We start from the raw sequence: 22,619 nt of genomic DNA, 5'->3' as shown, positions 1-22,619 counted from the left end.
TTTTCCTGCTGCTTGTGCACTTTTTCTTCCACACTTTTTCCTTCCACATAACTTTCTATTTATGTGCTTTTGGGAACAACCAACTTCTTTTGCAATTTGAGTTATAGTTATAGTTTTCTGCACAACTGTCAGGTAAGCAGTCTTTTACATGATTGTAATTCCTACTAACTGAGAAACCATTTAACCTCTGGAGGACCACAGTGCTAGACCCCCCTAAAGACCAGGCCATTTTTCCTAAAATGGACCACTGCAGCTTTAAGGCCAACACAGCACACTAGTGATTCCCCCCCCCCCCCACACACACACACACACCTTTTCTCCTCACTAACAGAGCTCTCTGTTAGTGGGGTCTGATCGCCCCCCAGCTGTTTATTTTTTTAAATAATTTTTTTTTGTTTTTGTATTATTATTATTATTATTTTTTTACAAACCCCTCCCTCCCCCAGCTGGCCAATCTTGGCGATCGGCTGTCAAAGGCTTCTGCCTATGAGAGCCAATTGCTCTTTAGTGCTCCAGGGAAACGGCTGTCCCAAGTACAGCGCTGCCGTGGATCGTAGCACTGTACTTAGTTAAAAGACAGTAGTTTCGCCGTCTAACAGTCTCCAGAGTGGCGACCGCCGCTCGGAGACGGAAGGCGGGGCGGAGTTCCATCCCTCAAGCAGCCTGCGTATGATCTCCTGCAGTAGCCGGCCCCAGGACTTGATGCCAATTGGTGTTAGGCGGTCCGGGGGCTGCCGCCACGGTCACGCCCATTGGCGTGAAGCGGTCGTTAGGTAGCTAAAGGCTCAGGAACCCTTTGCAGGCGTTTTGGTTTCGTTAGCTAATTAGAGTCTAACACTTTGAGCCTAGAATATTGAACCTTTCCACAATATTCTAATTTTCTGATATTTTGATTTTGGGTTTTGCATAAGCCATAATCATCAAAAATTTAATAAATAAAGGCTTGAAATATCTCGCTTTGCATAAAATTAGTCTATTTCATATATTAGTTTCATCTTTTAAGTTGAATTACTGAAATAAATGAACTTTTGCAGAATATTTTAATTTTTTTAACTTCACTTGTATATTTGTGGAAGGCCAGCCAATTCAGACCAGAGGTCACCTGAAGCTGAGAGAACTGCAATCTAACCGAACAGTCAACCAGGCCAGAGGCTATCCAGATTTGAGGAGCGTGCACTTGGTGTCAGCATAAGTTCTGTGATATATATATATATATATATATATATATATATAGATACAGTAGTCTGGTGTAAAGCCACTTTCTAGTATAAAGCCTCTTACACATACTTGATAATGCTTTGCCAAGAAGATAGTCTTCGACTGTCTCAGCCGAAAATCTGGCACGCATACAACTGCCTCATGATGTTGCTTACTTAAAAAAGTTTCAGTTTTAGTTTCACTTAAGTAGTTTTACAAAGTAAATGTCTAATAAATATGGAACACGTGGAATCTGGAATTATTGGATAGGGTTTACTTGCTATCAAAATATTTACATCCAATAAAATTCAACTTTGTTTTAGAAAAATCATTGTTCTGTCTAGGTCAGGTGTATGTATTTTAAGGTTTAAAGGGGACACTTTTTCAGCAACTTACCATGTTTTGAAATGCATGCATATAAAACAATAATTCCACAGTCCTAACAGAAACTGGTAGATAATGATGTCAAAGTTTTGTGAGAATTTATGGATTGATGTGGGTGATAAAAATAAGCAGAATGACTCCAACTTTGTGCAGCTAATTGCCCCTGCTCAGTAACGTACTCCCTGCTGGACAGGAAGTGCATTACTAGGATTCCCATCATCCGTGCATGTGCACCATACCAAACTCTCGATTAAATTCCTGTGTTTCCCATTGACTTCAGTTACTTTTGTGTCACTGCGGAAGTCATATGGTAACGCGCTTCAGACTTTGCGTCAGCTCGGTGGTGATGCACGGCACAATGTAATGCTAGTAAATGTAAAAGGCCCCATACACTTGCATTTCTGTTGCATTACCCTGAAGTAAAACAGGGTAATGCAATGCAATGCAATACTAGTGTAAAAGGGGCCTTAGAGAAAAGATGAAAAATTGAACTTGATCCAATTCACTTTCTCTCCTTAGTTTTCTCATAGGAGATAATTTTTCATCTTCTGTTAAATATAACGTTTGCACTATGCAAATGAAAAAGTACCAAAAACTAGGTGAAAAAGTACTTTAGAAATTATTCGGAGTATTTTTTTTGCTTCCCGGTTGCTTAAAATGCATTTTATTTATAATGTGAAAATATCACCTAAGAGAAAAATTAGATGGGATCTGTCCATTATCTCTTAGGAGAAAACTCTGGAGAAAAAGTTAATTGCATATGGGCCAGGGTTTCCTGTTTGGTGTGGGTTCTTACTAATGAAGAAAAATGGGAAATGGACCATTTTACATAACAAGGGGCACACAGAACTACCGTTTTGGGCCATTAATCGATGCATGCAGTTGCAGGGAGACCCCCTGCAATAAGACCATGACCTTTAGCCCTTTGCAGCATGAATGTAGGTAAATCTTTCATCTATGTGCCATGGTACCACTTCCTTGACTGATTAACCAGTTCGGCCTATCTGGACGAGTAAGTTCGTCCAGATAGGCTCTGCTTCCGCCACTGCGTGGCGCGCTCCCGCCGCCAGCCGCTAGCCCCCCGATCAGTGAATGGGAATATAATTCCCACTCACCAATCTAACTTCCCCGCAGAAAAACCGACACTTTCTATTGAGAGAGCGCAGTATTTCTGCCCCCCAGGAAATTTCTACGTGTTCTTTTAGTTCCTGGATGCGAGATCGTTCGCATCCAGGACTTTTTTCACTGTGGCCATCTTGTGGCCAAATAGTAAACTGCACCCACATACATTTTTCAATAAAAAATTATCTTATTTTTACATTTAAAATTGGCTGTTTCCCTCCCACACCAAAAATTACTCACATACCTTTTTTATTAAGAAAAAAAATACAATAAAAAACCCAAAAACAACATAAATAGTTACCCAAGGGTCTGAACTTTTTAAATATGCATGTCAAGAGAATATGTTATTATATTATTTTAAATTATAAGCTTATAAGTAGTGATGGACGCAAATTGAAAAAATGCACCTTTATTTCTAAATAAAATATCGGCGCCATAAATTGTGATAGGGACATCATTTAAACGGTGTAATAACCGGGACAGATGGGCAAATAAAATACATGAGTTTTTATTATGGTAGTGTAACTATACTGGCCAAAAACTGAGAAATAAATATTTTTTTTAATTTCTTTCTTAATCTTCCTGTTAAAATGGATTTAGAAAAAAATAATTCTTAGCAAAATGTACTACCCAAAGAAAGTCTAATTAGTGGTGGAAAAAACAAGATATAGATCAAGTCATTGTGATAAGTAGCAATAAAGTTATTGGCGAATGAATGGGATGTGAACGTTGCTCGGATGCATGAGATTTTCGGCACTGTGGTGCTGAACCGGTTAATCTGGTTATCCTATGGTTTATTTTTGTAGTGATACATATGTTGAGATATGTCTGCATTTCAAATTCAGTCCAGAGATGTACAGTGCCTTATATATTCCTTTTTTTTTGGGGGGGGGGGGGGTCTCGACCTGCTGTATAATACCAGTAGCATATATCTTTTGATCCAACTAAAAATGATAAGTACATGTAATATATATGACTATTGTGTTGCTGTTACAACTGAAAGGCCAGGAAAGGATGTAAGGGCCCCTTTACACTTGTGCACTTTACTAGCGCTTTCAGCATCACTCAAAAGCACTAGCGTTTCAAAAAGCGCTTGTTTAATGTATTGTCTATGGTTCTGTTCTCATCTAAGTGTTTAGCGTTTTGCTGAAACACAAACGTGTAGCATGCAGCATTTTCTGAACGATTCTGAGCGATTGGCGTTTCAATGTTAAGTATAGAAGCGCTTGTAAATTGCTATAGAAGCGCTGGCTTTTTCATAGTCAGATGAGTTTTTCCTGCGCTTTTACCCACCTAGCCCTGTAATTTTCCCATAAAGCTCCTTGGTTTCCTGTGTAGATGTCATTTCCTGTTGATTTCCTGTGGATGGATGACAGGGACGCGCAGATAGGAGCAGGCATAGTGTACCAAAATGTCTTGGTTCTGCAGAGAGGATCTTATCTCAAAAGTGCAGCAGCATCCTATCTTATATGAGAAGGGCTCTTCTACATATAAACAGGGCAAGAAAGCACTGCGGGTGTGGGCTTCTATTGGGCGAGACCTGTATGAAGGAGAATGGGATGAGTTGCCAGAGTCAGGAAAGCAAGTGAAGAGTAAGTGAATTTTATGTTTTTTGGTGCACTGTGTTGTTCTGTGTCAGGTCAGGCTGTCCATGTATTTGCAACATTTAAGGCGGTGGTGGGGGTGGTGTGGTTTGTAGACAGGCTCTGCTGCATGCTGCATGTTTCTGTGTTCAAGCATATTGGGATTTATCAATAGGTTTGCAGTGCACTTACTAGCAGAGACATGTAGGTGTAACACACGTATGGGAATCAGTTTCAATGCAATGTACTGTAATAATTAGTAAGAAAACACAGAATAGGGAAGTTAGGGGGAAAAAAACATCTTTTATTGAACATGACAACAAAAATATCAGACTGCCACTTTGCAATTAGTGTAAACAGAACTGGCACTTAAACATTTGTAATCTCAACCGCAATGCTGAGTTGCTACCGCGTATCTGTGTGGCTGGTAGCGTGTGTAGGGGGACAGATGGTGAAGTGTCATCCTCAGCCTGTCCTCCATCCTTCACTCTAACATAGTTGTGAAGGACACACATGGCCTTCACAACATTGACGGCATTTGCTGGGGATAACATCATGGCGGTGTGATAGATGAGCCATTTGTTGGTCTTGATGTCAAAAATGCATTCGATCACACGACGAGTCCTGCTCAGTCTGTTGGTAAAAACATTTTTCGGTCTTACAACTGTCGCTGGGAGTGGGGGTGCATCACATTCTCAGACAAAGCAAATGCCTCATCCCCAAGAAACATGAATGGGACATCAGGTTGGTCCGTTACTGGGAGTGGTCGAGGAGGTGGTGTGTTCAAGTGTCCCATTTGTAACTGCATCTGTAACAGCCATCAATACAATATACAAGTATTTTTTGTAATTATAGTATAGGCTGCCGCTGGATGGTGGCATGACCAATCGCACATGCTTGCCATCCACTGCACTGAGACAGTTTGGGTAGGCACGCTTCTCCCAAAATTGCTGCGAGATTTCTTCCCATCGTTGCCTGTTAGGAATAGGTAAGTATTCACTGTGTAGGACATTCCATATTTTGCAGCATCTGTCTTGCACAATGTAGTGGATTGTGCTTTTACCCAAGTGGAATTCAAAGTGGAGTGACGAGTATGAATGATTGGTCGCCAAAAACCTGAAAAAAAGAGAAAATATTATTAGTTTTGTTACTATGAAAAAATGATATTACATTCATTGTAATTTTCTTTTTTTTTCCTCTTTTTTTTGCAGTTAAAGAGCTATCGAAGAGGTGGTAGTCGATAAAGGATAATTTCAGGAGAGAAATTTCAAAAGAAGAGACTGAATCTCGAAGTGGATCTGGTGCTGTTTCTCAGCAAGTACAAATTTACCGGCATATTGGATTTTCTAACTCACAAGAACCAAGAAGGTATGTAAACACACACTATTTATATCATAAAACTTCATTTTTAAGGAGTATGCTAAGTTTTTTTTTTTCTTAGCACTGAAGACAGCTTGGTACCAACGACAGTACAGAAACCAGATCATCAACAGACACAGAGTCTGAAGTGCTTGAAACCTATAGACAGTTCTCTTGATAGTACTGAAAATGTATGTGAATAAAAAGTGTTTCTCAGACACCTCCAAGCCCCTCCACTGTCTCTGTGTGTTCAGAGAATTCCATTCCCTCTGCACAAGGGAAAACAGCAGGGAAAGCAACAGTGAAAACCCCCCACTAAACTTGTAAGTTATGACAATAAGATAATGTCCAGGCAGTAAGTCAAATGCAAAAAGCAGAGGAACAAAAGAAAAAGCAACAAACTCTATGCTACCAGTTCCTTATGAGCATACTTCCAAACTTAGAACAGGTCTGTTCGAAAATCAATAATGGCTTGCATTGACAGTTACTTGACTGTTGAGGGAGAAAATTATTCTCAAAGGAGTATGTATGTTAATGCACAAGTGCCTTACAGTGGACAGCCTCCTTACCCCTACTATGGCCACTATGTACCGGAGGGTCCAAATGTCGAACGACAATATGTAGCAGATAGTCCACTGCGGCAACGCCCTCAGCACAGCACTTTTGCTCGATCACCAGTATCAGTAGTTCAGAGACAACCATTTCAAAACACTTTCTCCACTACTCACAGTACTCCAAGTCCTACAGCACAAAATGAGCGGATGTACACAAATCTCTCTGCACCAACAAGACCAATTAGTAGTGAAGACAGAAGCAGTTTACAGCCCAGTCTGTCGGCATCTATGACCAATTTGCTCTTCAATGACGAGTTGTGGGCATTTTTTTTCTAAAATAATTTGGCTGTTCAAATTTTACACATTTAACTGGTTATGAAACAGTACAATTTAAGCTTTTTTTATGGGCACCGTCATCCTTACATTACATTGTAGGCAAAATCGTCTCATCTGGCCTGCTGTGTTAATGTGAAGATGAAAGAGTGTTCAGAACCACCTCTCTACAGATTGTATTGAAGTTGACTCACAGCCACAAGGGAGCTGTTGTAGCGAGCACAGACCTGGCAACAGTATCTTTAACTTACACTTACCGTACCTCAAAGTAATAAGCAGTCTTTCTGTGGGGGACACAACCTTCCTAAATCTGGAGTCCTTCTGCTGAAGAATAGTCCTCAGTTTTTGCAGCAGTTCATCAAAACTGAAAGGGGAAACAGGAAGCAGTTGTCATTAATTTGCAAATTCAATACATTCACATATTTGTTGACACTACAAAGGTTTTTTGGGATGTTACATTTCCAACTACAGTGTTCCACAACCCTGTCCTCAGGGCCCACCTAGAGTGCAGGTTTTGTAGAAATCCGCAGAGGTAGTTAATTAGCTCTGCTCAGACAGTAATTACCTCACCTGTGCATGTCTCTAGTTTTCTGCAAAACATGTACGGTTGTTGGGCCTTGAGGACAGGGTTGGGGAACTCTATCCTACACTAGTTCAAAAACCTGCAAACTACTCAGGTCCATTTCCACCAATACTGAGGAATTAGAATATTTTAAATTTTGAAAACTATAGCACTGTTAAATATGTAGTACACTTTGCACGTATAAGAATGGGTACCTGTACTACAATAGCAATATTGTGTGTATGATGTACAATGCTCACTGTTCCGTCATGTTAGTTGTATTTTATACCTACAATTTCATTACATGGAGGGCAGTTTTGAATATTTTATATTCTACTGTTATGTTTTATATTAAAAACCCAGTTTATTTGAATTTGCACACGTATAGTGCAACAGTTTGTTATAAAAAATAAATGTTTTTGACATTTGCAACTAATGACTCGAGTACTTATGTTAAACACGTTAAATATATATATATATATATATATATATGTATTATAAGTATTGTAGCATGTAAAACAGCAGTCAATAAGTCCTGTTTTTCAAATTAATTTTTCTGGGTGCTGCCGCAGGTCTTTATATAGGGCCCGAAACTGTCCTTTCCTGGACCTTACCACCAGAATTGGATGCACCCAATATCAGCGGTAAATGGGACGCCGATGCGCCAAAGCAGTCAGGCAAAGCATAAAGACCAACTCTGGTGTCGTCTTCTGTCTGTCTTCTTTTCTCTCTCTGTCTCTCTCTGTTCAGTCTCCTCTACAACCCACACATAGTTCTGTGCTGTTTCTCCTTTTATTGCAGACAGACTTGTTCCAGCAGCCAATAGAAACGTGTCAACAATCAGTGGACCAATCAAATCAAAAGGAAACAATTTGCTGTCAGACCTGATGCTACTTGAGTTAAAATCGATAATAGCTAATCACTAAAAAAACGTTTTCTATACAGTGAAAGCGCTCATAAAAAACGCTGGAAAATGCCAGAAAATCGCTTAGCGCTTGCGCTTAGCGATTTTAGGTGTGAATGGGCCCTATGAGAGAGTGCCAAAGGATAGGTGACATTCAAGAGTCCTGGATGTGAGAGTGAGAGGAGGTGACCAAGGTAGAGGACAAGAAGGTTTAATGATACTTACCATTATGAATGTTTTCCCATCAGTTCACTTAATTAATGTAATAACCTTAATTAAGTGAACTGATGGGAACACAATCATAATTGTGATGGAATAATAATGAGATGAAATCTACAGTTTTAGCAATGCAGTTTTACTCTGTTGCAGATTTTATGATTGGCTGTGGTGGACAGTCTTTTTTTTAATATAGAAAGCAGTTTGAGGTTATTTGGCATGCATATGTACATGTTAGTATGATTTTTTTTATATATATATATATATATACCACTAACATCTTCTGTAGAGCTGTACATAGTACAAAACAGATAATGATGAGAAGCATAGATACAAGAGCAGTTCAACACACTGTACCATGACCATATACAGTATCTATGTTTGTGCATAATTTAACTGTGTGCTATGCTATATTTTCATTTTATGTATTTGTACTCTTCTGATGCTTTGGAAAAGGTGTATTTTACATAGTAACATAGTTATTTGGGTTGAAAAAGGACATGCGTCCATCGAGTTCAACCAGAAAATAAAGTACAACACCAGCCGGTTTCCTCACATATCCCTGTTTTAGTAGTAAAATTTATGTCCAGGTTTCCACTTGCAACTAAACCAGTTCTTTGTTGGTTTACATTGATATGCCTTGGGTGCGGATTTTTCACAATGTAACTATTTTGAACTGATCACATTACAGGGGAACTGATATTTGTGTACCAACAATCATTTTCTTGGAATATGCAATTGTAAAAGTGACTTTTAGCACTGAAATATTATATCCTATGTTAAAACAAAAGCATACAATTGTACTTTAAGGGGTTTATCTCCTACCTCTTTTTGATACCTGGTTCCTAAGGTCTTGTTGATGGAATGAAACTTTGACAGCACCTCGGTTATATAACTGTTGCCTTTCACGTGTTCATCTGTTCATAAGTTGTATGCTGGAACTATGTGTTTTTAAGAAGAAGTTGGAATAAAGTATCACATTTATTGTGCAATCATATGTGCACTGTTGGGACTTGTTTTTTTCTCATATGGCTTATGTGAGAAATTAGCATTCTCATTCCTCTATTCTTTTTAGTTCAATTTTCGTGGAAGCCATTTTTGCATGGACATTAGTTGTCAAATGCAATGAATCTTAAATCTGGATTTAGACAGTTTTCTATCCATCTGTTTTTATTTATTTTTTTACAGTTGTAATTAGCTTTCTCTTGGCATTAGTGTGTGCGTGCGTGTGTGAGATCAATAGGTCAGGGCAACTAATATATCCAGTCATTTAAAAGAAACCACATGACAAATTACAGGAGTATCACCTCCACCTCTACAAATTTTATGTAGTTTTAAATAGCAAACTTAATTGTTAGAATATCAATAACAGAATAAAATGCAGTCAGATAGACCACAGAAGACACACACTTCCTCTAACGGGTACATAGGCCTTCATGAATTATGTGGCATGACAATAACTGGAGCTGGGGTCATGTCGTGCCGTAGCTCATATCATAAGAGTAAACTAATAGCAGACAGTTTTTAAAGATAGTACAAATGAATGTTTACTATGGCAACTAGTTTAAAGAGGAACTTCAGCCTAAACAAACATACCGTCATTAAGTTACATTAGTTATGTTAATTAAATAGATAGGTAATATAGGCCTCAATTCATCAAGACTTATCGAATCGGTTACCGACAGCTCGATAAAATACTGAATTTGATAAGTTGATTTCAGGATTCATCAAAGTTATCTACAGCTGTTAGCGAGCATTCTCTAATTATTCGGTAATAATACGGTATGCGGTCGTTAATGATTCGAGAAAATGGAAGAAAGTGCAATTCATGAAAATGAAAGTGGGCGTGGTTTAGCGTTAAATTAAGGATTAGTTATCTCCTTCACTGCTCTGTCGTTATTCCTGTCAGATCATTGCTGACAGAGAAGATGGAACCATTTGAAGTGGTTATGTATCAGCTGAAAGTGATTCAAAGGCGCAGAAGGGCAAGAATAAGGTCTAGAACCATATCAATTTGCAAGAGAATGGATTTATTTGCTATACCAGGACATCTGCATTTCTCTTGAATTATCTTGTAAGAGAACACAGGCAGTGCCAGGGTTAACTAAATTGCTAGTTGCACTACATGTTTTCAGAAAAAGCTCCTATCAAGCCATAGCTGGCGAAATTGTGGGATTTTCCCAAGCCACTTCCAGAATCCTGGTCCAGGTGTTAAGCCCTATTCAGAATGTTGCTACGTGGTGTTCAAAGGACTGCCTTTTACCCACAATTCCACGGGAATCTTATGGCCTTGTGTTAAATTACCGCTGTAAAATGGAAATATCAACACGTTACCGAATGGTTACCGCATTGTTATCGATATTTTATCGAATTCACACAGAATGTGGAAAAACTTTGATGAATACAACTAGAAATCGATAAACTTCGAATTCGGTAATTTAACGAACTGGAAAAAGTTATTTCAAAGACAATGATGAATCGAGGCCATAATCTCTTACCCACCCTGTTTTAACCTCCCTGGCGTTCTGGACGAGCTAGGCTCGTCCAGAGACGCCGGAGGTCACCGCTCAGGCCCGGCTGGGCTGATTTGAATAATTTTTTTTTAAACACGCAGCAAGCACTTTGCTTGCTGCGTGTCCTACCTGATCGCCGCCGCTTGCCACCGATCCGCCGCGATACACGGGCGCCCCCCCCGAGACCCCGTGCGCTGCCTGGCCAATCAGTGCCAGGCAGTGCTGAGGGGTGGATCGGGACTCCCTGTGACGTCACGACACCGATGACGCCATGGCGACGGGGGAAGCCCTCAAGGAAATCCCGTTCAGAACGGGATTTCTGGACGGATTACTGCGCCAGCGGCGATCGGAGGGCAGGGAGGGACGCCGCAGGGAGGGGGGAATCATGTAGCTAGAGCTAGGCTAGCTACATGATAAAAAAATCTGCAAAAAAACATTCCCGTGGCCGTAGGGCTGCGGGAATCAGAGCGCCAGGCAGGTTAAAAGAACAGGCAAATGTTTGTGATTTCATGGGGGCAGCCATCTTTTTGGTTGAAAGGATGTGACAAAGAGCAGGAAACACAATCCTAACTGTCCTGTGTCCTTATCACCTCTCCTAGCTGCGCGCGCCAGGCAACAATGACAAAAACAACAGAAATCTCATTATGCTTTGCACAGCATCAGGGGAAACATGCTCTTGCAGATTTCTTTGATGAGGTGGAGCTTAGCTTCTGTGCAGCTAAAAATGAGGCTTGGGTAAGAAAAACAAAGTTCTGATGCTGTTACTCTTACCTCCTACGACTCCTGTCATGCCAGGCTCCTCTCTACACATTTTGTGACCATCTAACTCATTAGGGGCTCCAAGCTAAAATAAAATTGCTGCTAGTTATACTCTACACTTCTGGCATTGTGATCTGATCCCTAGGGTCTGAGTAGAACATAACTGGCCATGCATATAACCATTTCTGCATAATCTAAAGTTCATCCACATTAAATTATTATAAATCCAGACCTGCTTCAATTGTTTTTACAGATCCCAAATTCTTATTGCTAAAATCTTATTTCCAGCCATGACAGTGTGAGGTAGAATCTGGTTCATTCAACTCCCGTGGGAGACAGATTAAAATAATCTTTGCTTTCTATTTACTATGAATAGTATTGCATTTGACTGCTGCTTGACTGCCTCATTTGCATAGATAATAGCACTGGTTTTGGTATTGACTCTTGCAATGTAAAAACATAGAAAGTGAACACAGACCAGTTCTAACTATGCATGTACCCATGTTTATCCTATTATGTTACATGTTAATTCAGGAACACTTTAACCTTCCTGGCGGTAAGCCCGAGCTGAGCTCGGGCTATGCCGCGCAGGAAGATATCTCAGCCCCTGGCGGGGCGATTTGGGGCATTTAAAGTGCTGTACGCGCAGCTAGCACTTTGCTAACCGCACGTACAGCTTGATCGCCGCCGCTCTGCGGTGATCGCCCGCACGCAGCGGCAGAAGAGGGCCCCCCCCCCGCCAGAGTCCTGCACTGCCCGGACCAATGAGTTCCGGGCAGCGCTATGGGCTGGATCGGAGGCGTCTGACGTCAGGACGGCGGCTGACGTCCATGACGTCATTCCGATCGTCGCCATGGCGACAGGAGAAGCCAAACAGGGGAGCGCGTTATATACGCATTCCCCTGTTTGCTATTGATGCCGGCGACGATCGCACTAGAGGGACACATGCGCCCTCTAGTGGTGTTTCATGTAGCTACCACTCTGGGAAAATACTAAATGTCCAGCTCAACATAAAATCTCTTAGGATGCGTTTTATAAAATTTGTAAATCAATTTCATAGTTGGACAGTTTTCTTCCTTCACAGCATCCTCTACTCCAGAAAAAGAAAAGGAACAAGTGTCACAAATATGCTTTCTTTTAAAGTACATTGATAAACTATGAGACTCATAACCACCATCTTAGGTAAGGGGAGAGTATCTATAACCTCCTATGACACATATATAACCCTACCGATTTCAAGTTGTGTTATGTGCTACATATTTAGAATTCTATTCTTCAGGTAGGATCAAATACATATTTAATGTAAAGACTGTACTTATTATTCTGTTATTTTTTTTAACATATGTTTTTTTAACATATAGAACTACCTAGTTTGTACAGATGTTCAAGGTGTCCTATAAGACTCATATCACAGACAGAGAAACATCATCTAAGTACCAGGATTATGGTACCCAGAAATGGTCTAGAATGAGGAATACACTTGAAGAGAATGTTTTGAAGGACAAGAAATAAGATAGGTGTTGAAATGACAGCAAAAATGACAGTAAGCTCAGATGTCATAATTCAACTGCCAGCAACCAAGAGCTAATTTTGAAACTACATTTTCCAGAAACAGAAAAAAGTTATCATGGAGAAGTGAAGTAAGACTTGCAAGATGTTCATATTGGATTCACAAGTCACCATGGTCCTTTGAACATTTCACATACAAAATAATGCATTGTCTTAAACATGCCTAATTTTAAGTAAAAGTAAATCTTGTTGCACAAAAAGTTTTTGACATCTCATTATTTACTGGTGGTTGATTCTGTAAAAACCTAATTCAAAGTAACATTAGTATTTTTGGCAGAGTGTATTAATAACGCAAAAAGGGTTTAGGTTATGTTATATTACATGATGATCATCCGCTGAGCTCATAGCCCAGCAAACATCTTTATCCATTAACTAGACAAAACAGTATGGATTAATTAAAAATGTTCGTTCAGCTGTGTTTCTGTTGTTGTAAAATGCATTTTCACATTTAACGAATTCAACAAAAGCATATACTTTTGACCTCAGCTAGCAAAGTAACAACAAATTAGCTTTTAAAGGTAAACAGACAAATGAACAGGAAAAACAAACAAACAAGGACCTAACTGTCTTACTTTGGAAATAGAAACAACTGTACATTACAAAACAGAACTTTGAATCAATAAAGCTGAAGGTCATATGTAAGTAAAGATTCTCATTAATCTGGCTCATCTATGCACATGGATTATTTTAAGGAAAATATGACACTTTCACCTGGCCTTTTTTGTTTCCCTGAAAAGGTTTCACTACTAACAAAGTGGATTTAGGGTACCGCTCAGCGTAATACGTTCCATCATGTCGCACAAAAATACTACATCCCATCATAGAAGCAGTGAAAGCCCTATGGGGCTATCACATTGAATGTGGTGTGGCATGGTGGGTCTCATTTTGGCGATGCAAGAGCTGTAGTGCATCGTGCATGGTTTGCCCGGAAGTGAGGCATATGCTCATTGTAAAGTATGCCTCGCTAAATGGGTTCATAGCAGTGCAATCGTATCACAACGGACTACATGAAGTGTGGAAGGGGCCTTAACATGTCAACTGTTGAAGACATTTGGTTTGCATTTTAGGGATACAAAAAGTAAATAATATTTTAAAAATGCCTTATTTTCATTGGGATGGCAAAGAAGCACTGCCACATTTAACAACCAGTGGGAGGTCTGGAAATGCTTCCTAGTGGCTCTACAAGTAACTCAAGAGACTTGAGCTTGAGGTAATTAAATTGCTAACAATACATTTTAACAGGAATCAGAAGCTCCAAATTAAGTTTTCAGTTAGTGGGCCTCCCAATATTTCAGAAATGACCAAGTTCCCCTTGTTGCACATCAATTTCCAATAGATTCTAGCAGGGAATCTATTCAAAATCGATCCAAATGCAGATTTCCAACAGATTTTCATAGGCCATCGATCTGTCAATGCTTTTGCACCGCCCCTGATTGTTTTACATTTTTCATCCAGTCCGAACTATATTTTTGATAGATTTTTTTGTAAGAAAAAAAAAATCAATTAATCTGACATTTTGGGAATCTATTCCCAGCAGATGAATTGAATTTGCAAGGTTTTATGGATGTGTCTATTTTTATCATATGTAACAACTGGATGCGTCACTTCTTAGCCAAATATCTATCTTACTCACCATTAGTAGTGGCTATCCGCAAAACCCTTTTTAGCATAGAGATGAAATGTATTCAGTGTTTCATCTTTTATTTATCTTGCCTTAATTTCAGAAGCAAAAGGTGACAGTACATATGTACAGGAAATCAGGACTTATAAGGCTCCTTGAAGTTCTTTTTAAAGAAGACAGTGGGTCATACGTGGCATATGGTATCTGATTTACTTGAGCCGGGATCCTCTGTCTGCTGCGCCGCTTAGCTTATTCTCTCTACTTCCTGATTAGCAGGATTCTCACAAGTTAATCAAGAAACATGTTAATTCTGTACTTATGGAAAGTGTCATAATATCACACTTATTAATATATATGGACGTGTGTCTTTTTTCAACCAAAATAACTATGTAACTATGTAAAGTAAGAGGTTTTTAAGATGAAATATAAGATCATTTAAAAATGAACATAAAAAACTGATGGAAGCATGTAAAATATGCCCTAGATTCTTCAATAGAAAGTAGAAACACTGGTAGAATATAAAAATATAGTATTTTATAAAGAAAGTAAGGAATACTTATGAGGCAATTAACCAAGCATAATGGCATACAAAGATACCACAGTAAAAACTCTAAATTAAATTATGGACACAAAGGGCCATATGCAATTCACTTTTTCACCTGAGTTTTCTCCTAGGTGATATTTTCACAACTTGTAAATAAAATGCCTTTTACACCACCACCAGCATGCAAATAAATACTCAAAATCAATTGTATAGTATTTTTTCATTTACTTTTTGGTACTTTTTCCATTGCAAAGTGCTAAAAAGTTAATTTAAATTGAAGATGAAAAATCATCTCCTAGGAGAAAACGTGAGTTGCATATGGCCCAAAGAGTCTTCTAGAGAAGCTATGTAAAAATGAGTACACCGACTAATTTTTAAAATAGGGAAAAAGAGCAGTTTGCAAATTAATGGAAAATATAAAACAGGATTCAGAGACAGAGCAAAAAGGTCATATTTTGCTATCTTTTTACTCAGTTACCAGGTTGTATATTTGGGTCTGTGCCTGGATTAGTGATGAGCCAAAATTTGCGTAATTTCCTGTTTCCGTAATTATGGATGCAAATTTTGCTGCTACAACACAAATTCGTAATTCAATAATTGCCATACAAACCATAATTGGGAATTGCGTAAGCGTAATTGCGTAAGCGTAATTACGCCACAGATTCGCATTTAACATGAAATTTTGTAATTTCATGTTTTCTATAGAAACCAAATCATTTTAATTACGAAAATGGACGTAATTACTTTACTAATAGTAATTATGCAAATTTAAGCAATTAAAAAACTCTGGAAAGTCACTCATTGGTTGCAATTACTGATAATGCAAAGGCCCCTGCAAATGCTGTCACTTTAAATGTATCAAGAGGCTGTACCTGCAGCCACTTCTAAAGACAGGTGCTCTTTGCCAAGGTACACTTAGCGGTCATGCTGAGACACTTGGTTTTGGACCTTGCAATATCTGATAATGGAAAGGTCCCTGCACATGCTGTCACTTTAAATGTATCAGGAGGCTCTACCTGCAGCCACTTCTAAGACAAGTGCTCTTTGTAAAGGTGCCCTTAGTGGTTATGCATACTGAGACACTTGGTGTTGGGCCTTGCAATATCTGATAATGCAAAAGGTCCCATGCACGTGTTGTCACTTTAAATGTATCAGGAGGCTCTACCTGCAGCCACTTCTAAGACAAGTGCTCCTTGTCAAGATGCACTTAGCAGTCATGCATGCTGAGACACTTGGTTTTGGGCCTTGCAATATCTGATAATGCAAAGGTCTCCTGCACGTGCTGTCACTTTAAATGTATCAATTTCGAGAATTGGCGAAATTCCACGTTAAACACGAAATTCTGATTCGTTTCCGTTATGGAAACGATCGGAATTACGAAAAACTATCTAAATTATGAAATTCCGCAAAAAAAGCAAAATTTAGTTTAATTTCGCGAAAATTAGGAATTTCCAATTACATCCGTAATCGTAATTGCGCAACTTATGCAAAATTTCATGTAATCGTAATTAGGTCATTACGCTCATCACTAGCCTGGATATGTGCTTTAACCACTTGATGACCATGGGCTTACCGTAAATCCCCCTAAAGACCAGCCCATTTTTTTTTTACAAAATAGGCCACTGCAGCTTTAAGGCCTCACTGCAGGGCTGCACAACTCAGCACACAAGTGATTCCCCCCACCAACAGAGCTCTGTGTTGGTGGGGTCTGGTCGCTCCCCCAATGTTTATTTCTTTTAAGTAAATATTTATGTTATTTTTCTATGAAATTTCCTTATTTAATTTTTTTTCCCTCCCTCCCCCCGCTAGCCAATCAGCGTGATCGACTATCATAGGCTCCAGCCTATGACAGACGATCACGGTCATCTCTCCCAGGGGGACAGCATTGTTACACGGCTGTCCCCAGTACAACGCTGCCATAGACCTCAGCACCGTATGGCTATAAAAGACGGCATCTAACAGTGTCCTAGCAGCGATCACCAATGGGAGGCTGATGGCGGATCGGAGCTCCGTCATTCACAGGGAGATGCGCACACGATCTCCTGCAAATCCCGGCCCCAGGACTTGACGCCAATTGGCATTAGGCGGTCCTGGGGCTTCCGCCTTGGTCACGCCCATTGGCATTAGGCGGTCTTCAGGTAGTTAAAGCTGAACAGTCCACACCCTTTGTAATACATAGGCCACTTGCACATTACATGCGATTCCGATTAAAAAAAACTATCAGCATGCAGTATTTTTTTTAACCGGAATAAAAAAATCGGATCGTATCAAAAATAGGAATCATACGTAGTGTTGAAGAGGCCTTACTGCCATAAGACAAAAATAAAAATAAAAACACCATGTTTAGAAGTAAGATACGTAAATAGAAAGTATTATATACTGCTTTTATCAAACTGTAGAGGTGCCTGCACTGTGGTTTGAATGAAAAATATCAGTGTGCTTTATTATTTTATGACAAGCAGGAATGTCTAATTGCTAGAGATGATCAATTTACTCCTCTGAAAGGAAAATCACTTCTGTTTCCTATTTTAATCTACACAGGAAAGTAAATGTGAGACATGATGAGGGATAAGCAAAATCATTTCTGGGAAGTTCACAAGATTTTTACAAACTTGCTGTTGGATTGGGAGAATCTCGTGGAACAGTTTTGCTAGAAAGATTAGGCCCCAACAAGTGCAGAAAGATTAGGCCCCAACAAGTGCAGGTGTGGATGTGACACACAAATGTCAGAGTTAATAGAAGCTTTATCAATTGACAGCTTGCTGGCCTGGCATCATCACAAAATACCACAAACACTGGTTATATGGGGAGGGGACTGTGTGGGAGATGCCCACACGCGGCTGTCCCTGTAAAAGATGTCATAACGATTGCGTCCGACCGAGCCTCCCACCTGAATGCTAGTGTGTGCAATTCCTGCTGGATTTGGTATGGCAGGCAAGGGGTGTATGACCGTGCACCTGATTAGCGCCTGCTGACCAGAGAGAGGTGGGAAATTGCTTGAGCTGGTAGTGAGCAAATGTGTGTGTTGCCATCATCACAAAATACATAGGTGTAATTTTACTTACACTTCAGAAACTGTGTCCTTTACATGGTGAAATTGACTACTGGTTTTTCGAGAATAGGGATGGTCGATGAGATTTAAATGATTTTGAGTTGATGCAGGATGATGAAAATTTTGTATGCAAATTTCTGCAGCTTGAAAATGGACCAATCGAATTTTACCTAAGCAGGATTTGATTGGTTCATGTTCAAGCTGCATATATTTGCTTACAAAATTTGCATGATGCTGCATCAACTAGAAATTATTTGGATCTCATGGACCATCCATACTTGAGAATCTTGCTGAGTGAGATAGAGGCAGATTCACTCGCTCATCCCTAGACATGATCACATTTTTGCAACCAGCCAATCAGAGACTTACAAGTTCACCCTATATTGATTACAAGCTTTTTCTTTAATTTCCTCAAGGGGGATTTCTCTAGTACAAACTGATAATTTGTAGTGATAACCAGTGAAGGACCATGAAATATCCTCAACAGAAGTTATTCCATAATATCTGAAATCCTGCATAATTCAAATAATATGGGGGAACTCCCTCCAAAAGCGAGCTTTGTTTGCAGATTATCTTCAATGCATTCAGTTTTTTACAAGGTAGGACCAGATAATTATCTAATCATAACCAAAAATGAAACAAAATCTAATTAACAGCTCAGTCAGATATTCATTTATTTAAGCTTTCTTTAGATAATATTTTTTCTAAACGTTAAGAACTTTTTCAAAAACATGATACACAGCATGCAATATGACTTCTGTTGAGAAAAAACAGAAGGGTCTGATCTACTAATGTGATATGCACTGTTGACTCGCAAGTCACAACCAGGAAAAAATCCTGATTGTAAAGCTGCTGTGCATAGCATATGATGGCATATTATAAATTCAACTGTAATTTCCAGTAATCGTTCTGTGTTTTTTTCCCTTTTTTTTGAAATGTCCTCATCAAGACACTTATTAAAGTGAACCTAAAAACTGAAACAACAACAATAAAAAGGTTCACTTACCTGGGGCTTCTACCAGCCCCCTGCATCCGCCCTGTGCCTACACAGTCAACAAACGATCCTCAGGTTCCTCGCAGCTCCCTAGTTTCGATCAGATGCGCGCGCCTCCTGCTCTGTGCAGAAAGCTCCTGCTAGCAGGAGTATGATCGAGGACGTGCCTAGTCAAGGCTGCGCATGCACAGTGGACCATTGACTTGCCAGTCAGCCAGCTGGAAGAGGGTCGCTGGGGGGGACTGGAGGAACACTTAGTGACAGCGTGGGCACAGGGAGGCTGCAGGGGGCTGGTAGAAGCCCCAGGTAAGTAAAACTTTTTCTTTTTTATTTTAGGGTCAGTTTAACCATTTTAGCCTCTTGGATGTGACTGTCATGTCCAAAAGGCTGCTGTGGCGGTGCTGTGCGCTCCCAGGTGCGCTCCGTGCCGCCCCCGTTAGCTCGGAGATCAATGAATGGGAACATTGTTCCCATTCATTGATCGGAGTCCCTGGTAGAAAAACCGACGGCTTCTTTTCAGAGGCCACGGTCTTTCTGAAAAAAAAAAAAATCACGTCCTCCTTATAGTTCCTGTAAGCGAGCGTGCTCACTCACAGAATACAAAAAGAAAAAAATTACAAATAGTAAAACTACATGCACATACATTACAAAAAGACACAATAAATTACATTTAAACGGTTTACCTCCCACACCAAAAAAATACCCAAATAAAATGTTTAACAAAATAAATAAATTATAACTAAAAAAAAAAACAAAACATAGTTACTTATGGGTCTGAACTTTTTTAATATGCATGTGAAGAGTGTATACAACTAATATTTTTTAAGTTATACGCTTTTAAATAGTGATGGACGCAAAACTAAAAAAATGCACCTTTTATTTCCAAATAAAATATTGGCACCAAACATTGTGATAGGGACATAATTTAACCTTCTGGGGACTGCCTAGTGCCAATGGGCGTGGGCACGGCGGCAACCCCAGGACCGCCTAATGCCAATCAGCGTCAAGTCCTGGGGCTGCAGTTTGAAGGACATCGCACGCAGGCTGCACGCAAATCTCCTGCTCGGGGGGCGGAGTTCCGCCCCGCCTTCAGTCTCTGAGCGGCGGTCGCCACTCGGGAGACTGTTAGATGGAGAAACCGCCGCCTTTACTGTTAGTACAGCGCTGCGATCAGCAGCAGCGCTGTACTGGGGCAGCCGTGTGACACGGCTGTCCCCCTGGGGGAGAAGAGAGCAAAATGCTCTCATAGGCAGAAGTCTATGACAGCCGATCGCCAGGATTGGCCGGCTGGGGGAGGGAGGGATTATAACAAAATATTAAAGAAAAGAGCAAAAAATAATGAAAAAATAACAAATAATTATTTAAAAAAAATAAACACAGGGGGGGGGGGGGCGATCAGACTCCACCAACAGAGAGCTCTGTTGGTGGGGGAATCACTCGTGTGCTGTGTTGTGTGGCCCTGCAACTTGGCCTTAAAGCTGCAGTGGCCATTTTATTAAAAATGTGACTGGTCTTTAGGGGGGTTTACCACTGTGGTCCTCAAGTGGTTAAATGGTGTAATGGGACAAATGGGCATATAAAATATGTAGGTTTTAATTATAGTAGCATGTATTATTTTAAAACTGAGAAATAATTATTTTTTTTCCATTTTTTTTCTGCAAGTGGATGCGAGATGAAAAACTAACTATAACAAGTAACTTGTCTATATATCTTATCTAAAGTTTAGATAGTTTACACAGAATATCTAGTTGCTAACAGCTTCAAAAGTTTATGATTATTTATTCCTGTGATACAATGAGGGCAGCCATGTTATGTTTGTCACAGACAGAGGGCTGGAGATGCTATCAGCTTGCCTGTGTGTAAATTCAGTCCCCTCTCCTCCTCCCCTCTGCCTCTGAAATTAATGGCTAGTAACCTCCTCCTCCTGCCCAGACTGAGCTTGCATAAGCCCTTGCTACAGTGCCCAGGCACAAAAGGAGCTGTGGGCGAGGCTTGTTTAGTTTATAGGAAATTAGAGTAATAAAACAAAAACAAAAAAAGTATTTGGCTTGAGGAATGCCCTATAAACTATATGAAAGGAACTTGTGTTCCTTTATGCAATGAGTAAAAGTTTATCTCGGATCCACTTTAATATTCCTGTTAAAATGCCTTTAGAAAAAATAATTCTTAGCAAAATGTTCGACCCAAAGAAAGCCTAACTGGTGGCAGAAGAAACAAGATATAGATCAATTCATTGTGATAATTAGTGATAAAGTTATTGGCAAATGAATGGGAGATGAAAATTGCTCTGATGCATAAGGTGAAAAACGACTGAAGGCTGAAGTGGTTAAGCCATAACTTAGCCAGGCAGGTTGAATGGTCAAGAAGTTAATGGCTTTCCATGGGGGTGTACGTTGCAAGGGTTTAACAAAGCAATCTTGTCTCAGGCTAGGTTCACAGTGGGACCTTGTTGTCCTGCGTTAATAAAATCTTATAACGCAGGTTACCGCACTGCAATGTTAACCCTATGCGACGTTCACAATGCGACGTTAAAGTTGCGTTGTAAATGGTGCGTTATGGAAACGCACTGCTGCAGTGCATTACCTCTAAACGCAGACATTAAAAGATAGAGAGAGGCATACTTTTAATTGCCTGTATGCTCCACTGTATCTACTGTATGCGATGGTAATGCAGCGTTAAGGTGCGTTGCATTGTAATGTTGGGTTGCGACTTTAACGTCGCATCACCACGCAACCTCCCACTATGAACCTAGCCTCAATGTTCAGAAAGTGTCTGACCCCACTTCTTGTGAGCAGGAGTGGTAGTGTTAATGGTATTGGATGGTTTATATTGCTAACTGGTCATTACCTGACCCTCTACCTACAGTGGTGTGAAAAACTATTTGCCCCCTTCCTGATTTCTTATTATTTTGCATGTTTGTCACACTTAAATGTTCCTGCTCATCAAAAACCGTTAACTATTAGTCAAAGATAACATAACTGAACACAAAATGCAGTTTTAAATGATGGTTTTTATTATTTAGTGAGAAAATAAACTTCAAATCTACATGGCCCTGTGTGAAAAAGTGATTGCCCCCCCTTGTTAAAAAATAACTTAACTGTGGTTTATCACACCTGAGTTCAATTTCTGTAGTCACCCCCAGGCCTGATTACTGCCACACCTGTTTCAATCAAGAAATCACTTAAATAGGAGCTATCTGACACAGAGAAGTAGACCAAAAGCACCTCAAAAGCTAGACATCATGCCAAGATCCAAAGAAATTCAGGAACAAATGAGAACAAAGTACTGTAATTGAGATCTATCAGTCTGGTAAAGGTTATAAAGCCATTTCTAAAGCTTTGGGACTCCAGCGA

The 22,619-nt window shown here is 39.8% G+C and overlaps 1 protein-coding gene across 4 annotated transcripts in view; it reads right to left on the bottom strand.

The window, feature by feature from the left end:
• The window catches only part of MEI4 (meiotic double-stranded break formation protein 4), a 622,672-nt gene that overhangs the window by 248,000 nt on the left and 352,053 nt on the right, over nucleotides 1-22,619 (bottom strand). For 2 of the 4 annotated variants that reach the window (XR_011031448.1, XR_011031447.1), the window contains exons 6-7: nucleotides 6,795-6,896; nucleotides 4,579-5,402 (exon numbers count right to left, since the gene is read on the bottom strand). The exons of the other annotated variants lie outside the window; for them this stretch is intronic. The gene's annotated coding sequence lies outside the window, so the exon portion shown is untranslated. Of the gene's footprint in view, nucleotides 1-4,578; nucleotides 5,403-6,794; nucleotides 6,897-22,619 lie in introns of those variants that run through there. 4 annotated transcript variants of the gene reach the window in all.

This window comes from Hyperolius riggenbachi, chromosome 4, assembly GCF_040937935.1.
Source record: "Hyperolius riggenbachi isolate aHypRig1 chromosome 4, aHypRig1.pri, whole genome shotgun sequence".
In the NCBI taxonomy this organism is placed as follows: Eukaryota; Metazoa; Chordata; class Amphibia; order Anura; family Hyperoliidae; genus Hyperolius; species Hyperolius riggenbachi.
The sequence above is the reverse complement of the archived record's forward strand: the minus strand, read 5'-3'. Positions and strand labels throughout refer to the sequence as shown.